This window comes from Ambystoma mexicanum, chromosome 5p (assembly GCF_040938575.1).
Source record: "Ambystoma mexicanum isolate Mex_15411 chromosome 5p, UKY_AmexF1_1, whole genome shotgun sequence".
Lineage (NCBI taxonomy): Eukaryota > Metazoa > Chordata > Amphibia > Caudata > Ambystomatidae > Ambystoma > Ambystoma mexicanum.
The window spans coordinates 1080600517-1080619342 of NC_090930.1; positions in this window are offsets into that span (position 1 = coordinate 1080600517).

The following is an 18826-nucleotide window of genomic DNA, read 5'->3' on the forward strand; positions in this document are numbered from 1 at the left end:
ATGATTCACATGCTTCTGGCGTTCGTGTAACATACATGCTATTGACAGCCAAGATCACTTATTTGAAAGCCACCAAAATCACATTTAAACTACAAAATGTTTACATTTTTGCAAAGCCCTGTTGCAATGATAACCGTCTTCAAAGTTTCTTAATAAAATAGTCTTTTGAACCAAATGGGAATCCTTTGTCCGACACTGGCCCATTTTTTTTCATTTCAGCTGCCACCAACTGTCACTTCCCCCAGAAGGAGGATGGGATTTTCCCAGCTTGATTGAAGGTTTATTGCCCCTCTCCACTTTGCATGTCCATGTCCTGGAAATTCCATTGAAGAGGGCTCCGCCCAGACCAGATTCTGTCCAACCTAGTAATTATCACTGGGGTGTTATTATCTACTGAGAGGGGCCCTTGTTTCTGTCATCCTCTCAGCAGAAACTTGTCTTGGGCTGATTCCTCCCCCCATGCAGCCACTAAAGTTTAATGTACTTATATTTATTTTTGTTCTGAATTGGAAGGAAATCTGCTGAATAGAACCATTTCCTACATTGTATTTTCACAGTACAATCCCCTTTCACATTGTTAGGCAATAAGAAGTTTTTGTTCAACCTAGTACTCTCAAACAAGCATTTTTCTCCTTTAGTCTGCAAAGCCCATTTTTACACATGTGGTGGAAGCTGCTAGCACTTTGCTTTCAATTCATTTTTTTGACTTTCCATCTGGATTCCCACACTGTTTTGCAGCTATAGTTATTTTCTTTTAGGCAGTCATTTATTTCAACCACCTATGCACTGAAACTGACATAGCCCAGAGCTGGAGTTCCTTTGAATTACTGATCCTTGACACTTTGCAACTTAAAAGTGAAGCTTTTCTCCTACGGAGGAGGATCAAGAAGTTTCTCTGTAGATTTTTCTCAGATTTGGTTTGACAGAGCTTGTCATTCAGGGGTCATGCCTGGTTTTGCTAAAGCACAATGGGGATATGAATAGGCATGGCAGGGCCTTATTCCTAACAGTAGTTTGAGGAAGAACATATAAAATAGCATCAGAAGAGCATAATTTTAAGGTAAAATACTCCCTTTTCAATGGGGATTTGGTCTGGCAGCAAACCAGTGCTGCTTTTTCACTCTATTTCTTTTGTATATGTAAGAACACACTGGCAAGCTCCCTCAGTGTGCCCCCTTGTTCCATCCTGCCCAATATGTGCTTGGCAAGATGGTGCAGCCATCTTTTTGTTGCTGCAAAACACAGTTTTGGTGCAATGGTGCTTACTGGGGCCAGCACAGCCATTTTGCTGGTGACTGCAGATGCGGAGCTTGGTGATGTGGCGAAGTACAGCTGAGTTGGGTCAATATATCCCACAGCATATGCCATGCAGGTCTTATCCTCCAACACTTCTTAATTGTCATCCTCTGCCTCACCTCCTTCAGGTAGGTCTGCCAACATCAGCTTCCCCCCAACAATATGGACCTTGCATGATGCTTCTCCTGATAGATAATATTCTCCTTGGCACCCTCAGCCTGCTACTTGGAGACCACTACCTCCTCAGTAATGGCATCCACCAGACATGACCCATACCATTATGCTCCCTGGCCAGGGTACTTATTGGTGCTGCATCCTCCTTCTACATCAGGAACATGCATCTGTTCTCTCACTCCAACTGCCTGCCCTCATTGTCCCTTACAAGCCCTGCCTTGCTTCGGACATCAACAAGAGGTACTGCTCCCCTACCTTGGCTGGAGCCTCCTCTAGATATCCTGATTTTAATGCATCTGTTAACAAGTCCTCCCCCAATGGCCTTGCTCCTATCCCACTCCTCCTCATGAGGCCAGCCCCAATCAGCAGGCTTCCCTTCTGATTTGGGGGAAAACCAAATCTACAATACCAGTGAACTGGTGCTAACAAACATCCCAAGATACCTTCCGCTTCATCCATCATGGAGGAGTCCTCCTCACTCATGCAAGGATAAAATGCAGCTCCTCCTCATGTCACACCTTCCTTCCTTCCCTCCCAGTTTTACATGCTTGCTATCTCAAAAATGAGAACCAAGAGAAAGAGGGGTGTTGCAAGGATATTTGCCACCACAAGCGACAATTAATTTTGTCACCCCTCTCAATACCAATCCTATGTATCCCGACTATATCATCCCCCTACACCAGATGTGACTTCACTTCTTCGGCTTGTGGGATGTTTTTACCCATGCATCCAAGCCCTACCATAAAACTGTGCAGTACTGGAATGGAAAACATCATGATGGCCAGAACTCCCCAGAGAGTGCACAGGGAAAACATGAAGAATAGGCTGCCACCCATTTTTGCCTATGTTGTGAGCACAGGAGGGCACTGCCTAAAACCACCATTGGGCTACGCACACAGTAGCCTGAAACCATTGGGAACGGCAATGCTGATTGCCAAAAAGCAACTCAGAACTGTGGGGAATTCATTTTCTTAATCCCAAAAATGGTTGCAATACCGGTACTCACCACTATCAGAAAGCCGGCGTTTTAAAACCACCAGACTTTTGTGTAAAACTGAACAAAGGAACCAAAACCACGCCAAGGAAAGACTTGCTAAGAGGTGGATACAATGTAAAACTATATTCTGAAATGACTTGAAGGAAGTAATTATTTAATGTTTATGTAAAAAGTGTAAGTTTGATTTAAACTGGGAACTAAAGTGACATTTAGCTGAATTCTGCCTGACAACTACCCCCGACAGGAGAAACCTGCTCAACCACTCTTCCCAGGCATAGCTGCATCCTGCTCCCCCACAAAAAGGAGGTGACACCTCTCTGATTGAATTACCTGGGTACTGCAGGAAACTGAACAATGGACTCAGGCAAATGTTATATTGGGGGGGCCGTAAAGTGGCTTCCTCTTGGGAGAAGTGGGAGGAGAAGTGCCTGTGAGAGCCAGCTGAGCTTGGGGGAAGTGGATAAACCAGTTCTTCCACCATGTGATGTGGGAAGCCACACCCCTTTTTGACCAGGGCATAAGTTAAAAAGATAGATAACTCATAGTGCGGACTGGTCAAAATTATATAAGTAATATCATTATTCTTGTGATTTTTCTGTGCACGTTTTAAGAGGCGTTAGGACCCTGAGGTGTATTCTGGGGGGTTGCTAGCGGAAAATAGGGTCTCACTCCAAATGTCTGCATGTTAAAAATCTGACACTTCATCAATTAATTTCCATACTCCTTGCGCACATGTGTGTAATCTTTGGTAAATGTCCGATATTGGTAAACCAGTCAAAAAGCGCAAAATGTTGTCATTTTTGAATGCAAGCCCCTAGGAAGATCAGAGGCGGACAAGCATGGACCATAAGGAATATATAATGTGTACATGTAATTTCAACAAATTGTGTATCTGGGAAATATGTATTTGAATCAAATATAGATTTGTGGGCAAATTGACCAGGGGAGGATCCTCTGACCCATAAACAGACCTCATCACTCTGACTCACATTTCCTTCCCCCAATCATGGGAGAGGAGAGAATTGGGCCAATGACAAGTAGAGAGGGGCAGGCTCAGTTATGCCACACACACACCCACTTCCAAAACACATAAAAAGAGACTGCTGGGAGAGGTAGAGGGATTCAATTCCATTTTCTGCAGGACGCTCTGCCGGGAGACTCCAGCCTTCACATCCATCAATCTTCAGAGACCAGAAATTTACTTCAGAACTTAAAGCAAGGGCCTAAACCCACAAACTGAGAACTCTTCTCAGCAGGCCTCAGCATCCTTAAAATCATTTGCAAACTAGTCCACAGCCGGGCGAGCTGTCTGAATTCTTTGCCAAGAACCTTTAGCAGTACCCAGAAAGCAGTGTTACATCCAGAATCCACTTTTTCCGGACCGGAAAGCAGAGCAGTATCCAGAACCAGAGGCCGCTGTATCCAGAGAGGCTAGACCAGCAGAGCAGAGCTGACCCAGACCGCTGTGAGCAGAACCAGAGATCCGGATCAATGTGAGCAGAACCGGTGCCTGATTGACCCGCTGAGCAGACAGAACCGCCACCGGACGAGTTGACCAGATCCGTGACGAGGCCTAGTTCAAATTTATATTGTGAGTACCTAGCAGAACTGTGCAGAACCAATCTCTTAGTAAAATAATCTAATTCAAGCTATTTTAACCTAAGTAGAACTGCCTCCTAGAAATTGTGTAATCTGTCATTTTTAAAGCTGCACAACTGTCACCTGTCAATTCTGCAGCTACAAGCTGTCACCTGTCATTTTGAGTTTACTTTAAATCCAAAAAACTACCTTTATTAAATCGTCCGTATCTCTTGAACCGTTTGGGCTAGGAACAAAATGTAACTTTCATTTTAAAGCTGTGATTCTAGGCTTTCCACTGAACCGACTTCCTACTCCCTATACTCTTTCCGCAATCACGATTTACCCACTCGCGCAATTTACCGCGATTTGCGATTTGGCTCAATTTCTCCACTTGTCAAAATAGCAACTCCATTCTTTCCTTTGTTAAAATCCGTTTGCAACTTGGTAATAACTCATAGAGCATTGCTAAAGTGAGCCTGAACTAATACCAACAAGCATCTCTCACTCACCCTGAATCTCTAGAGGGAATTAAAATCAGTTAGCACATTTTCCCATCCATTGCCATCACATTTAAAAGCATTTTGGGCCTGTGTTTCAAACTTCTACCTGTTTCCTCTAAGCTTGCTGGGGGGGACCTGAGTTATGTATTGTATTTGATTGTATTCCTGAAGACTGTGTTTGTTACTTCCATCTCCTTGCATTGCATATAGGGGGGGTGAATTGCCACCAGGGGAAAAGTGAACATATTATCTCTTGTGAAACCATATCAGTTTATTTCCTGTACTGCATTTATTCCACCTTGCATTTCCTTGAAACCATAAAGCATTTCAGCTACCTCATCCTCTATACTACTCCTAAGTAATCAAGTGTACCACTGTAACATTACCCATTGTGGATCCACATCATATGTCTAAGTGTACTATCAGATATTAATTTGTTATAAAAGTGTGACACATATATATTGTTTAATTTTTCAAATAAACCTTTTAATTTGCAAAACAAACCTACTTCATGTCTCAGTGGGGTCAGGGGGATTCTAAGAGGGGGGTGTTATACAAGCTTTGTCATCCAGAGTACTGAACTGGACATAAAAATACATCAATAAGGGTTTTCCTCAGCATCCCAGACTAGGCATTGACTTAGCTGTAGTGTTGATTGAATATCGCTTACAACATGCATGTCTTGCTCACCACATTCACAAGCTGCCATGATATATTATGTCTCTTTCCATAACAAGGTGAAATTAATTTAATATATTTTACCACACTATCTATAACATACATATCTGGCAGATTAGGAAAACTATGATATCAGTTATAATTAGAAAGAATAACGATCAGTGATCCCAATTCCACAATCCCTACCCTCCCACATTACACACACACACACTTTGGATCACTTTAATGACATAAAGTAGGAATCTATTTAAAGGTTGTCGGAGGGAGGCTATACTTCCCTTCCACCAACCACGGTGGATCTCCATAAGCACCAATTTGGAGGTGAAGCTACTGTTGGCTTTGCATGCCGTATCTCTGCCCTCCTCCAAACGCATCCATGCAGTGTTCACTAAACTGAGGGGCAGAAACTGCTTGTTGAATGAATACATGTGAGAAGGTTTCAGTGGCGGCCAATAGCTTTACTGCTGAAACCTGGCCATTTGAAATGCAAATAAACTGCAGGCAAAGTGCCATTGCTGTCCACTACGTTCAATGTAATACCTGCCTGCTTGTCAGTTGCTCCAACCCCTCTTATAAGTAACCTCAATTAGTGGGGGTCAGATCTTTATTTTATCAACAAATTACCAATAGTCTACACTTCCAAATTGTTCAATCAGGTTAAGGCTTTTCACTTTGTTTAATATATAGCCAGAATTCGAACATCAGACAATCCACATGATTCTGTGTTTTTACTTGAGATAGACCATGTGCTATTCAGCCTAAACGCAGGCTGAAATAGGCAATAGCTCTATTTGCACAACCAAGTTAATGGGCCTCATTATAAGTTCCCCAGTCTGGAAAAAATGCTAGTAATTCCGGCACCGTGATTTTTTCCAAACCAGGGAAACACAAGTTTACCGGTGGGGGAAGGGATCTACCGGCAGTCCTGACCTGCCGGGAGTTCAGGCCCTTACTGACAAATATATGCTGGAATCAGCAGCACCGGTACTAACAGTGCTGGTAATTCCAGCAATCCCATCCCCTGGAGTCATATGGAACTCCATGGAATGGGAACTTACCGGCATCTTCACCGCCGGTAATATCCCAGTAATACCGGGATAATGTGTAGCGGAAATGGTAATGCAGTTTTGCCGGTATCCTGCTGCATTTACAGGCAGGATACCCACAAAACTGTAATGGAAGCCAATGACTCTAAGACATGTGAGCATTGTGGCTTGCAGCTGGGCAACTCCTATTTTGAGGAGGGCATCATGCAGCCACTAGAGCTCAAATTGGTTTACATGTTTTATTGCATTTTAAACACGCAATGTCTTTCACTCAAATATGGAGTCTGGGTGAAATGCATCCTGGGTGCAGCAGTGAACATTTAACTCCAAGTCTCAGTGAAAGCTTTAGTTCTGAACATCATCTGCATTTTATGAAACAGTAGAACAACTTCTTGTTATTGTTCAGGCCAGTCAAGAATTGTTTTGCATTCCACAAGGAGCTGAAAGCAGTTGTTTTGGCCCCCATGAGAACAGAGTGTGTTTACTTTTCCTGGCATCGCGTAGCATAAACCAGCCGGGGTCTGTGAAAGGCTATTGGCAGCTGACCTCTCTAGAAAATTACTTTCCTGCATTAGATTGGGGGACACTGAATGAGATTGGCAGAGAGAGACACAATCACTTCTGCTGGTCTGAGAGAAGGACACTGTGGTCCTCATTACGAGTCCGGCGCTAACCGAGCCGGAAAAAAACCAGCAGGTTACCGCCGGACTTGTATTACCATTCCGCCTCCGTGATTCCTGGAATTACCGGGGCATTACAACCCTGGTGACCCGGGAATTCCAGAGGCGGAATTCTGTAAGTCCCCAAACACCGGCTCTGTCTATGACAGAGCCGGTGTTTCCATGTCTGCCTGCAGGCGGGTGGTGTTAAACCCGCCAGGTCAGACCTGGTGGGAGTGACACCTCCTGCCTGCAGAACTCGAGATCAGCCAGTCCGGAAAGAATGGTGGCGGCGGGTTTACCGCCACCGTTCCTTCTGGACCGGCTGACTCGTAATGAGGCCCTGTATCTTGTCTGGTTCATTCCCGTTGTGCAGGTTTTCTCTCTGCCAACCTGGGGTTGGGAAGCTGCCCAGTGAAGCTTGTGGCAGGGAAGAAGTGGAGCACATATTTGCCAACAGTGATGTAACCTTTTCTATAATTTTTCTTTGTATTCTGTAACAATAATCTGAGTTAATAAACTGCCAGATAAGCGCCAGTTTTCTGTCAAGGAGAAATCAAGTCATTTTAATGAACAATGGAGAGCAGATATTGTCTATCCATGTTGGAGATAGGATAGCCCAATTGAATGTCATACCTGATAAACTATCCATGATCAAGCACGGAGACCCCCCTACAGTGTAAGTTACTCAGGGGTCTGTGGTTTTGGGTTATCAGACCACATTGTTCCGGGTGCAAAAGTGTGGGTGGACAAGCCTTGTTGCCCACTTGTACCCGCAGATGTCATACCATCAGTCAGAGACTAAGTGATGTTAGTAATGGAGCCTGGCAAGGAACAATGGAACTGTTCCAGCTGAAACATGTTACTTAAGAGAATAGGTATCAACACTGATATGCCTTTTCTGGTTTCCTTTACAGATGTTGTACCTGGTGTGCCTGGCTGGTGTAAGTGCAAGTATACATGATCTCCATTTGGAAGGATCAGATCATATAATGGCAAAGCCAATTCAGAATGCCACATTTGTGCAAAGGATCAATTTGAAAGTGACAAAAATGGAGAATGAGGTGTATTGGTCACTTGATGCCTTCACCAACACCCTAGCCCCAGCATGCACAAAGAAATGGATTTGCAAAGCCTTAAGGATCAACCAAATACAAACTTCTCAAACTCAAAATATCTGGACATACTTGGCTTGAGAAATCTTAAATCTATCTTATTTTGTTCATCAAACTCACGTAATGGAATGGACTCTCCGACAACCTGTCTGTTAGCAGTGCCAACACCTGCTTCAACTTTGAGACAAATGTTCAGCGTGATGCATAACGACTCTTCAATTCTCCCAGGAGACCAACAACAAATGGAGACATTTTACAAAAATCTATAATATTGCTAAAGGAAATATTTGCGTCCAGATGACTCCAGAGGAGGTTGGCAAGTGTCAACAACTGAATATAAATAAAGAAATCAACCGAACTGTGTTTTAAGAACGGCTATGTGCACGTGCCCCAAGCACATGTACCAACGTGATTATGTTGATGATTTTGATTCTATTGTGTTGTTGTTTGCAATGTATTCCTGGCTTAGATATATTGCTTCATAGATTTCAAAAGCCAAATGTAATCCCATGGGACTATGAAAGTCAAGTGTCCAAGGGTGGAATGTAATGAATTTAAAAATGTAATGTCATTAACTTTAATATGGAGTCTGGGTGAAATGCATTCTGGGTCCTGAAGTGGACTTTCCACTCCAAGTCTCAGTGAAAGATTCAGTTCTTAACATCGTCTGTATTTTCTGAAACAGTAGAAAAACATCTTGTTGTTCATGCCAGTCAAGGTTTGTTTGGCATGCCGTCCATTTCGGCTTCCATGAGAACCCAGGGTGTTTACTTGTCCTGGCATTTCGCAGCGGTTCCATTGTCATTTTACTTCTCTGGAAAATTACTGTCCTGCATTAGATATGGGGATGCTAAATGTGGTTGGCAGAGAGAAACAATCACTTTCTGCTGGGCTGAAAGAAGGTAGATGTATCTTGTCTGGTCCATTCCTTTTGTGTGCGTTTTCTCTTTGCCAACCTGGGTTTGGGAAGATGTCCAGTGAAGTTCATGGCAGGAAGGAAGTGGAGCGCACATTTGCCAGCAGTGATGTACCCTTTTCTTTAATTTTTCTTTTCTTTGTATTCTGTAACAGTTAATAAATAGCCAGGTAAGTGCCAGTTTTATAACCTAATTGAGAGAGTGAATGAGTTCTTGCATTCCAAAAAGAACATTGCCTTCGTTGGTTGTGTATTGGGGAAAAATGATAAGACTTTCATGCACTTATTTTGGGAGAGCAGGACACATGCCTTTAGTAATTCATGATATCAAAGTGGAAAATCCTGCTTTTTGGCACCCCTGATAGCCACCACCCTAAGCAACGGCTTAGGTTGCTTGTGCTTGCACCGACACTGAAGAGAAACAATAACACCAGATTACCCAAAACACCAAAAACACCTGAGAACGAAATACAACCAAGGAACAAGTCAAGTTTTGCCACTACATAACACTGCACACAACTACAGTACTTCAAACCAACAAAACAGCAAACGGGTAGAGAAGATGATAACAACAAACACATAGCGGGAACTGTAAAAGTTTAAAAATGTTTTGTGCCTTTTTTTGGGTTAAAATGGGAAGCAGCGAAGTAGTTTTTTGGCTTTTAATATGTTATTAGGGGAAACAAAAAGGAAAAAGTACTAGATGGAAGGGCAATTTCTTAAATTATATTTCACATGGGCGAAGCTAACACAGCATTGAACAAACAATAAAACAAAGGGGCACAATCATGGACACCAAAAGCAACAATAAGAAAAAACAAACTACACACACAAATACCTGACCACTAACATTATTCAAAACACTGCTCTAAACTGCCTAAAACACCTTCCCCAAATGTGAGCCTGCTCTGTGTATATCTTTTCTCACAGCCTAGGGAAACGAACACAGACACAGTAAGTGATCTGGGACTATTGCAGTGCCACGAAATTCTTTTTAGGCGATTCTATGGCTCTGATTGGTTGAACAGGCTAACTTGAACTTCCTTTATGAAATTCTAGTGATCCAATTGACTTAGTGAACTTCACGAATAAGCCTCTGATTCAACTGAGATACCAAGTCTTCTGACTGAAACACAAATAATTGCGATAGACGGGCAAACCTGCTACCAGCCCGACCTTAAGCCAAAAGCAGGCTATTATTTTAAGTTATTCCAGGCATACTCATTACATATTTCATTGTTTAAAACAGTAACACATGAGAAACGAATGTTTTGGTGCATAGACACTGTGACCTAAGTTAACTGGATGGATGTTTGCACTAAATCTTTGACATTGGAATACTGCCCAAAACTGAGCCTTGCTATGGTGATTAGGCCCTAATGGTGTTTACTCGCTTCTACCATGAAGGCCAATGATGCGGGGAAAAAAGTATTTCAGAGCTTTTGTGAAAAACATCTTAAAAGTCGATCTCGATTAACAGCTGATAAAAAAAAAAGATTTTACAGTTTCCAGTTATTTAACAAATATATATTTAACATGTTTGCCTCTTCACCAAGGTAAGGTCAAAATCTGGATTATCTTCAATACCCGATAATCGCAAAAAATACCTCGTGGGGCTTTCAATGTTTAATGTGCTGGGAAAATGGAAATAAATGGTCATTTCAGCCCTATAACCAGGGCTGTGTTTTCTGGTCCACGCTTAAGGAACCCATTAGTCCATTTGGAGAAAAATAGACTGGCCTGTGGCCTTTTGGTGCCTTAATTCTATTAGAGTTATGTTTTATTTATTCGAAGCCTGGCCGTGCCCTTACATTTCCAGTCTACTTTCTGCCTTTTAATGTTCGCATGGTGCCAACTAGCCACACGTGTGAGTTAAATAAGCCAGAGGAGCCCGTGGCACACATAAATGGCCCGGCTGTAATTTAGGAGTCGGCGGCTGGAGGAGGTGTTACTGGTGCCTGGTGTCAAGCTGTGAATGCTCACATCTGGTTCCAAGCTGAAAGAGCTCTTGTGGATCTGAGTAGAAAATTGGTGATAAAATGAAGGCAAGAGGGGGCGGCAATTCGGTATTTTGTCTCGCTATTCGATCACACAGATGCAAACCTTAACGTTTCAAAAGAGAACTCAAGCTGTTTGAAACTTCGCTTACCTGTAAGTGCCAGCCAGCTCTGAAACATACTTTATGTAACCACTTTTCCCCATTTTTACTCAGCTTTAAAAGGCAAGACCGCACCGACCTGTCTGCCTCGGAGAAGTTATTTAGATGGGAATGTCCTAACGCATGTTATTCATGCTTGTTTATACATATGCTTCACGAAATCATTGATTCATAAAGGGGCCTCACCACGAGTTGGGCTGTAGCCCTTAAATGCGGCTGTAACGGTATTACCACCGTATTTAAGGGCTGGCCCTATCACAAGTTGGTCGCTAAATGGGCTGTTTTGCCTCCAGCTTTTCCTGGAGGTGAAAATCCCATTTAGCGCTCTGCATTCGCCGCTAGTACCGCCGGCTGTATTAGCCCGCGGTATTAGCGCTGAAAATGCCCCATTGGATCCAATGGACCCAATGGGGAATGGGGATTTACCGTTAACGCCCAACCCGTGATCTGGCAGAAATACCGCCGGACCGGTGGGTGCTAAGGCTATTACAGTCAGGCGGTAGTACACCCGGGATACAGCCCAACCCGTGATGAGGCCCAAGTTTATCAAGAACAACAATCCAAAAAATATGAAAATATTGCCTTATTTCTCATTGCACTTACCTTGAATATTAGTTTGAGTTCAGGGTGTTTTTAGAAAAGTTGATGATGTTCGAGATTATAACGCATATGCGTAGGGTGGCTATTTGGCATACTATTTTTCTAGTCTTAGTATTTCCTACAGAAAACGAATGCATTTGTTTTAGTGAATTTCAATTGAACACATTGGTTTTAAGAACAAATATATGTAAAAGGTAAAAAAAAGCAATGGAAAATTGAAAAGTGGTTGTTCGAGTGATATCGGATCTCTGCCACCCACAATTCGTTAGTTGTAAAGTCATGCTTTCACATCGTGTTGTGACACGTCAGAGGTTCCACGTGATCACTTCCCTGCAAAAATGTCGCCATGCAAGAATAGCGCTGTTTTTTTTTATGGAGACATTATCATAAGGAACATGCGGGGGAGAGCGCCGCAACCGGTTTTGTTTCTTTTTTTCAAGGTAGCGGGGACAGCCTTGCAACCCCCACTCCCATTAACCCCATATGTTGTCCCCATATATATTTCCTGCGACTATACGTATGGCGACATTATATACGGGGACAATATTACCTGATACCACATCAGCCAGTTCTGGCTTATCACACAGCTCTCTGTTTTCTAAGTCTTGTACCAGACTGGGCTGACAATGTGTCTTTAGCTTCCCGGAGGGTGGATAGCGTCTTCTCTGTAAAAGTTCCCATTGTTGCTCTTTTAAAGCCTGCAAATTAACAAGGGGGTCCTGGGAGTCCCTCTGCCAGACATTAGTCCTGGTTACGAGAGACTTTCCCAGAGTCTGTGTGTTTTTTGCTCTTTTAAAGCCTGCCTTGGCACATACTTATACTGAGGATATATTTTATTTTCGACATAAAGCTTTGTCATGGCAGTGCATAGTTACAGACGGTTTGTCATTTTTTTATATGACTGCTAATTGAGAAAGCAAACATTAGTGCCAACACAGCTTCTTGCCATACCTCTTCTGAGATGAAAGGACAGCCTCAGTCACAATTGAAATCATGGCTGGTGAATCTTTGAGAAGGGTCAGAGGAATTGTTGAGAAGTCTCTGACAGCCAAACAAATGCTCTACCATGATTACCCGTAGCAGAATCCATGGTAAGGAAAGATAGGGAAGAGAAACACACAGCCTTTGGGCATTGTTTGGTTGTTTTGTTATTTACCCACCATTGCCGACGCCTGCCATGTGAGGCCATGTTTCATTCTCAATCACACCCTTTCTCTCCGAGCCAAAACCCAGCAGCTGTGATCTCCTTGCACTGGCGCTATCAAGCAGCAATGTCATTCTCAGTTCTATGAAGGGCCTGCCAGTGTTCTTTCAAATACGTCTTCTCGGAGGTAATGGCTTGAACCCAGCTGTACATGTAAAAGTACTGTTAAAAGCAAGCATTGGCAAAGTCAACAGCTTTGGCTTGTGCGTAGGCTATTGCCAGCCACTGGTGTCATCTGCCAAGGTACCTACTCAATTTTCCAGCTATGTCATGATGGTATGTCTACCCTGCCATTTTACGGCTAGGTAGTAACATTAAGGCAGTGCCTGGCAAATGCCTATCCCATGCCTTCACAAAAGGCAAAACGGTTGGCTTTGTCAATGCAGTGCTCTAGAGGGCAGCTGGCTGTTGTTCTCAGACGATTTTGTGAGGGTACTCATTGTATTACGCAGACCTTAGCCCTGCACCAGTGGATCTCTTGTGATAAGCCTTTGTATAGCACCTGAAATGGTTGTGCAAATAAACAGGGTGCTGCACATAGTTGAGCCCATGAGGACGACCAAGTTATGGATTCTAGACGATTGTTAGAATGTGTTCCACGCCATGGAATGTAAGTGTTGGCAGAATGATGCCTGTTTTGTTAAGTGGGGGCTTGAATGTAGCCACTTAATGAATGCACCCACCATCATTTTCAACCCAGATGTTTCAGAATGTGCTGAATGTTCCATGTCTAGGCGGTCACTTCATTAAAACCAATGCATTTTTCCCCACGCATTCTGTGCCAGTAGCCAAAAGTGCGGCCCCACTCCCTCATGCATCTGCTTTCACATACATCTGGAATAGCTCAGGAAACCGCAGAGGCAAAGCACTCGCCTTGGAAGCAAGACGACGCAGAGCAACACAGGTTTGACCCGCGTGTCAGCGCTTAGAAACCTCTGGGTATTAAGAACATTATAAATAACCCATAAATATATAAATAAATAAATACATGACCCTTTGCACAACACTTCTGCAATAAGAACGTAAAAATATTCGAACTGTAGTTACACACATACATGACTATCCTCTTACACACACCCCTTCAGCTTATTTCCTAGTGTACCTCTGGCTCCACCCATACACATGTCTATTAGATATGGGGTTTGAGCAGGGACTCGGCCAAGCCCCCCTCGATGGCCATTCTGCACGTACACACACATACTAGCACCTCCTAACTTTCTGATACTTCGGACTGCGGTCCCTCTGAGGGCGTTGAACAGCGCTGGGACCATACCCATCGTTAAAGGCGCTCTACAAATTACAACATACAATGAAATGCCTGTCCCAATCTCCATCTCACGCCTGACTTTACAAAGATCGTCATATAGTGAACATTCCTGAAATGCAGTGAGCTGCAACGTGTTACCATTTCCCTCCTCCGACAAAACCATTGACCCCTATGGGGCAAAAATGGGAATGGGGAAAGGCAATGGTGGAAGGGGGAATTACCGCCCCGCCAACCTTGGAATGGGGCGATAATTCCCCTTTCCGCCAAGGCGGTGCCGGTATTTTACCGGCATGAACCATGGCTCTAACAGCACCATGGTTCACCGCCATCCGTGTAATGAGGCCCATAGAGTGCAAGCTTGAAGCATAGGTATGAATGCAATTGCCTAGTTTAGTGGGAATCTGCCAGAACACATAAATGTGTCTTATGCTAGTAAATTTGATTGACGAAGGTCATTGCTTCAGGTGGGCACAATGGTCCAGAGCAGAAGCCACCATCTCAGTTACACATCTAAGAGTTTTAGTTGGAGAAGGGAGGATTGCTAAATGGGCCGTGGTCACTTTCCATTTTTTGTTTCCCCAAATGAGGCTTCCAGATAATTGGGCTTTTGTGGGTGACATATCTGCCTGTACTGCAAATATTCTTGGACTTTGAAGTGCAGAATAGACTCCTGGTTACAGATCTGGGTTGCATGTTGTGAATGTGCAGACTGTTTTGGTAGGTCCGAAAAAGGTGTAGGACAATCTGCTCCAATAGGCCCTATGCACAGTGCAGCATTTTGTAGTCTAGCTTATTTCCAATGGGTAAAAATTACCATTGTAATTTTCTTGGAGCATTTGCAATATGATGTTTTCGCCGTCCCAAGACAATCTGGTCTGCTTTTTGGAATTAGCTGGAACAGACACTGCGTTTTCGGGGCACCCCAACATGAAGACTATTGTAATAGCCAAGAGAAAGAAGTATCAAGTCCCTAATTATTTATTGTGTCTGCTGTCCGGGAAGGATAGGATTTTAATGAGTAGATGGAGTTGGGGGTTGGCTGTGCAAGTCCATTAATTGATTTGAGGTTGCATAGATATTTCTTTAATACGGATGATTCCCAGGTTCGTAATAATGTCAGTAGGATTAGGTAGAAAATTAATGGGCTCTCAACAGGAGAATTGTATGCTATCTTTGCCAGGCATCCCACACAACAGACTGTCATTTTTGTCACTTTTAAGGACTAGGCTGCTGTGTATAATCCAGTGCTGGATCATCCTTAGTTGTTGTGTTATGATAGATGAGCTGTTTCTGCTGCTGCCCAAGATTGTCACTAACATGCTGTGATAAGGACACCACTGTTTGGACTGTTTGGGCTGCCATGCTGGTGTTCTTGTAGCGGTTGCGAAGCACCGCCCCCTGTTGACGCTGTACCGTGCGCCATAGCGCATCTTAAAAAATTGGGCCTGGAGATCCTTATGGCGAAGCCAGCCATGTTGCCGCTGTTTGGGCTGTTTGACCTCCTAATCTCCTTGCTAAGCAGTTAGGAGGTGATCCCTGCTTCGTCCACCATTTTACGATGCAAGAATTCCGTCATGGTAGCACAACTGCTTTTTTGGCTTGGGCAAAACAGATAATGTCTGGGTGCAGTGGGTGGGAGTCGGTCTAAGGTACCCCGCTAGCAGTCGAGCTTTCCCTGCACCCGGTGTGTGATGCTGTTAAATTCGTTGTATTTGCCCTCATCAATTTTTTAATCTGTGAATTCTGTATTTTTAATCTACAAGCATTTTTTATCTCTTCACAATGCAACATTGCACGCTTGTAATGTGTATGTTACATTTGTAATGTTGTGTTAAATATATTCAATTTTCACTTTTTTTCTTGAGTCTTTAAGCCTTCATACACCCTTATTATGGGGAAAAGGAAGGCTTTAAAGTCACCTCCTGACAAATGCTACTACAAGGCCTGCAGTTATCTGCAAGCCCATTGTGGAAGCAAATGTTTTGATTGGTGCGATTGAGGCCTTATTGAGTTCCTTACCAGCTATTCCCCCTGAAGGGATTCTAACTAAAGATCCGAGAGAAACTCGTTTTATGTCTAACAGTGTACACTTGGACCCTAATGAATTGTCATGTATAGAATTAGACAATGCGTTACCTCCTGGGGATCTGACCATAGTCAGAAAGTCAAATAAAGTGTTCCGACAACCTGGTAATGTGGGGTGAGTAGAAGCTCACCTGGCTCTAGCACCAAGTGCAAGGGTCATGGTTCAATTTTATCTCTGAGCTCAATGGCTAGGATGGGGGACTCATTACCTGCATGTGAAGTAGCAAAACAAATTGATCAAACATGGGGGAGAAATTATAACATCCCAGTGGAGCTTCACAGCTCATTGTTTCCAGAGGAAAACAGGCCCCCCTGTCTCTGTGACCCCCATCCCACTTGCTTCAGTGGAGGTTAACAATTTGTTCCCCATAGAGCCTTTAGCCATCGAAATGGAAAAATACTTTGTCCCCATCACCAACCCCCCCCCCCGCCCCCTAGCCCAGCATGTTGTGTCACCAACCCAGTGTCAAACGGATTTGACTGCTTGACCCAGCCAGATGAAACGGTAGTACAAGTTATTAATCATGTAGAGAGGAAGGACCAATATTCCTCAGCGGTTGGTTGTGACGTTAGCAGAGTGAACCAGGAAGCACCCAAGGATGCAGAATTGTCAGATCATCAACTGCAGACATATCTACCATTGCCTTCTTATATTTTCTGTGTTGTCACCAATTAACCTCTCTATAAAGGATATTCTTTAAAAAATACTGGAAGATTTGGGTAGTTTGAGGGAGGCATACATGGTGGTGTGCCAACCCTCAATACCAACCCCCATAGAGGGACAATGGAGAATATACCCCAATGTAGCATCAAGTCTGACCATCTGAGTGCCAGAATTTTTAATGAAACAGATGGGCCATGCCTCCATCACCCAGAAAGTTGATGCAGCAATAGCTAAACATGCTGCAAATATGGGAACTAAGGCAGGGAAAAAAATGATTTATCATTAGGTAAATGTGGGAAATGAGCGACACCACATGCTGGGATCAGACAAAACATTTGCTTGTGGGCACGACCAAAGGAGATACCCGTAACGAAAAGGGGGATGGAAGGAAGAAACTCACTACCCTATGACTCCAACATGAACTTATGATACATGGTCAATGTTCCCAAGTGGGTTTCAAATGTGAAGGGATCTAAGGAAATGATTAAAAAAAATCCACTTGAGAAGACCCAGACGTGGCTGTAATTGGGTTATAAGGGATGGGATCATAGATTGTCGCCAGCTTCCAGCTCTTTATGACCCCACAAAAGATGACATCTGCTTAGTACTGCCTGACAAACATATAGAAGAAGGACTGCATTTGCTGGAATATAGAATATATCCACCCATGGGGTGTTAACATTGAATTAAGAGCACTACCACCCAAGGTGATTTTGCCTATTGATTTACTATAACATTTGATTCCAGGGCCCCCTGTTAGCCAAGCAAATATCCAAGCAGTGTTACTTCCAATTCCTCCCTCAGGCTCAGTATCGAGAGATAATTCCACTAACAGGACTTAGAATGGGTTTTCTTGACCTATTGTGTTCCAATTTGGCTCTCTTAGCGAATAGGGGTAGTTATTCTCCCAAGGCACGCCTCTTGTCATGGAACATAGCAGGTCTACCTTGAAATATCTATGATGACGGATGGAGTGATCTAATAAGATCACACCATATCGTGTGCTTTCAAGAGACGTGGGCTCTTCTCCCAGTTACATTACAAGGATGTTCCAACTATAACATGCCTGCAATTTAGGGTTGGGGGAGTAGAGCGAGTGGTGGCCTTACGATATGGGTTGATCCCAACTTAAATTCTGAAGTAGAAGTAATTGAAAGTGGGAATTCAGACATGCAAATATTACATACTAGATTTAGTCATGGCAGTGTTCTGTTGTTCCTAAACATGTATAATGGACATACTACATGGACATAATCCAGGTAATGGGGTGAAGGTATTGCAAGGCGCGCTGGGAAGATGAGCATACAATGGCCATCCATGTTATTATTGCCTGTGACTGTAATACCTAGTTTGATTGTTGCCCCTAATTAATGGGATCATCAAGGACAAAGCCACGGCTTTGACATCCCCAATCTAGTTGCCATACCTGCTAATGAATATTGGAGCGTGTAACTGGCAAACAAATATTGATCGCCCAGCCAAGAAGACTTTTGTTAGTGGTAGTCAATACAGCCACATTGATTATATTTATTGATTATATTTAGATAAATGCTGAATCGTGGGCACTGGCGAAAACTTTTGAAGTTATTATGAGTCTGGAAAGTGACCACTACCCCTTGGAGTTGGTCCTTCACTCTGCCTTTTATAGTGTAGGTCTGTTAGAACTTGCAAGAGTTAATTTTCTGAATAGCATCACGGGTCACTTGAGACATGCAATTAAATGGGCCAATATCGATCATGTCATGCCCTCCATAAATGCTGCAATTTTAACGGACCTAGAGAATGTGCAGATTCTGCGGTCTTATGGTGACATCAGCAAGAAAAGTTAATCCTTGGTAAATAAATCTGGGTCTTTGACCAAAAGGTCTTCCTTTAGCAATGCTGAT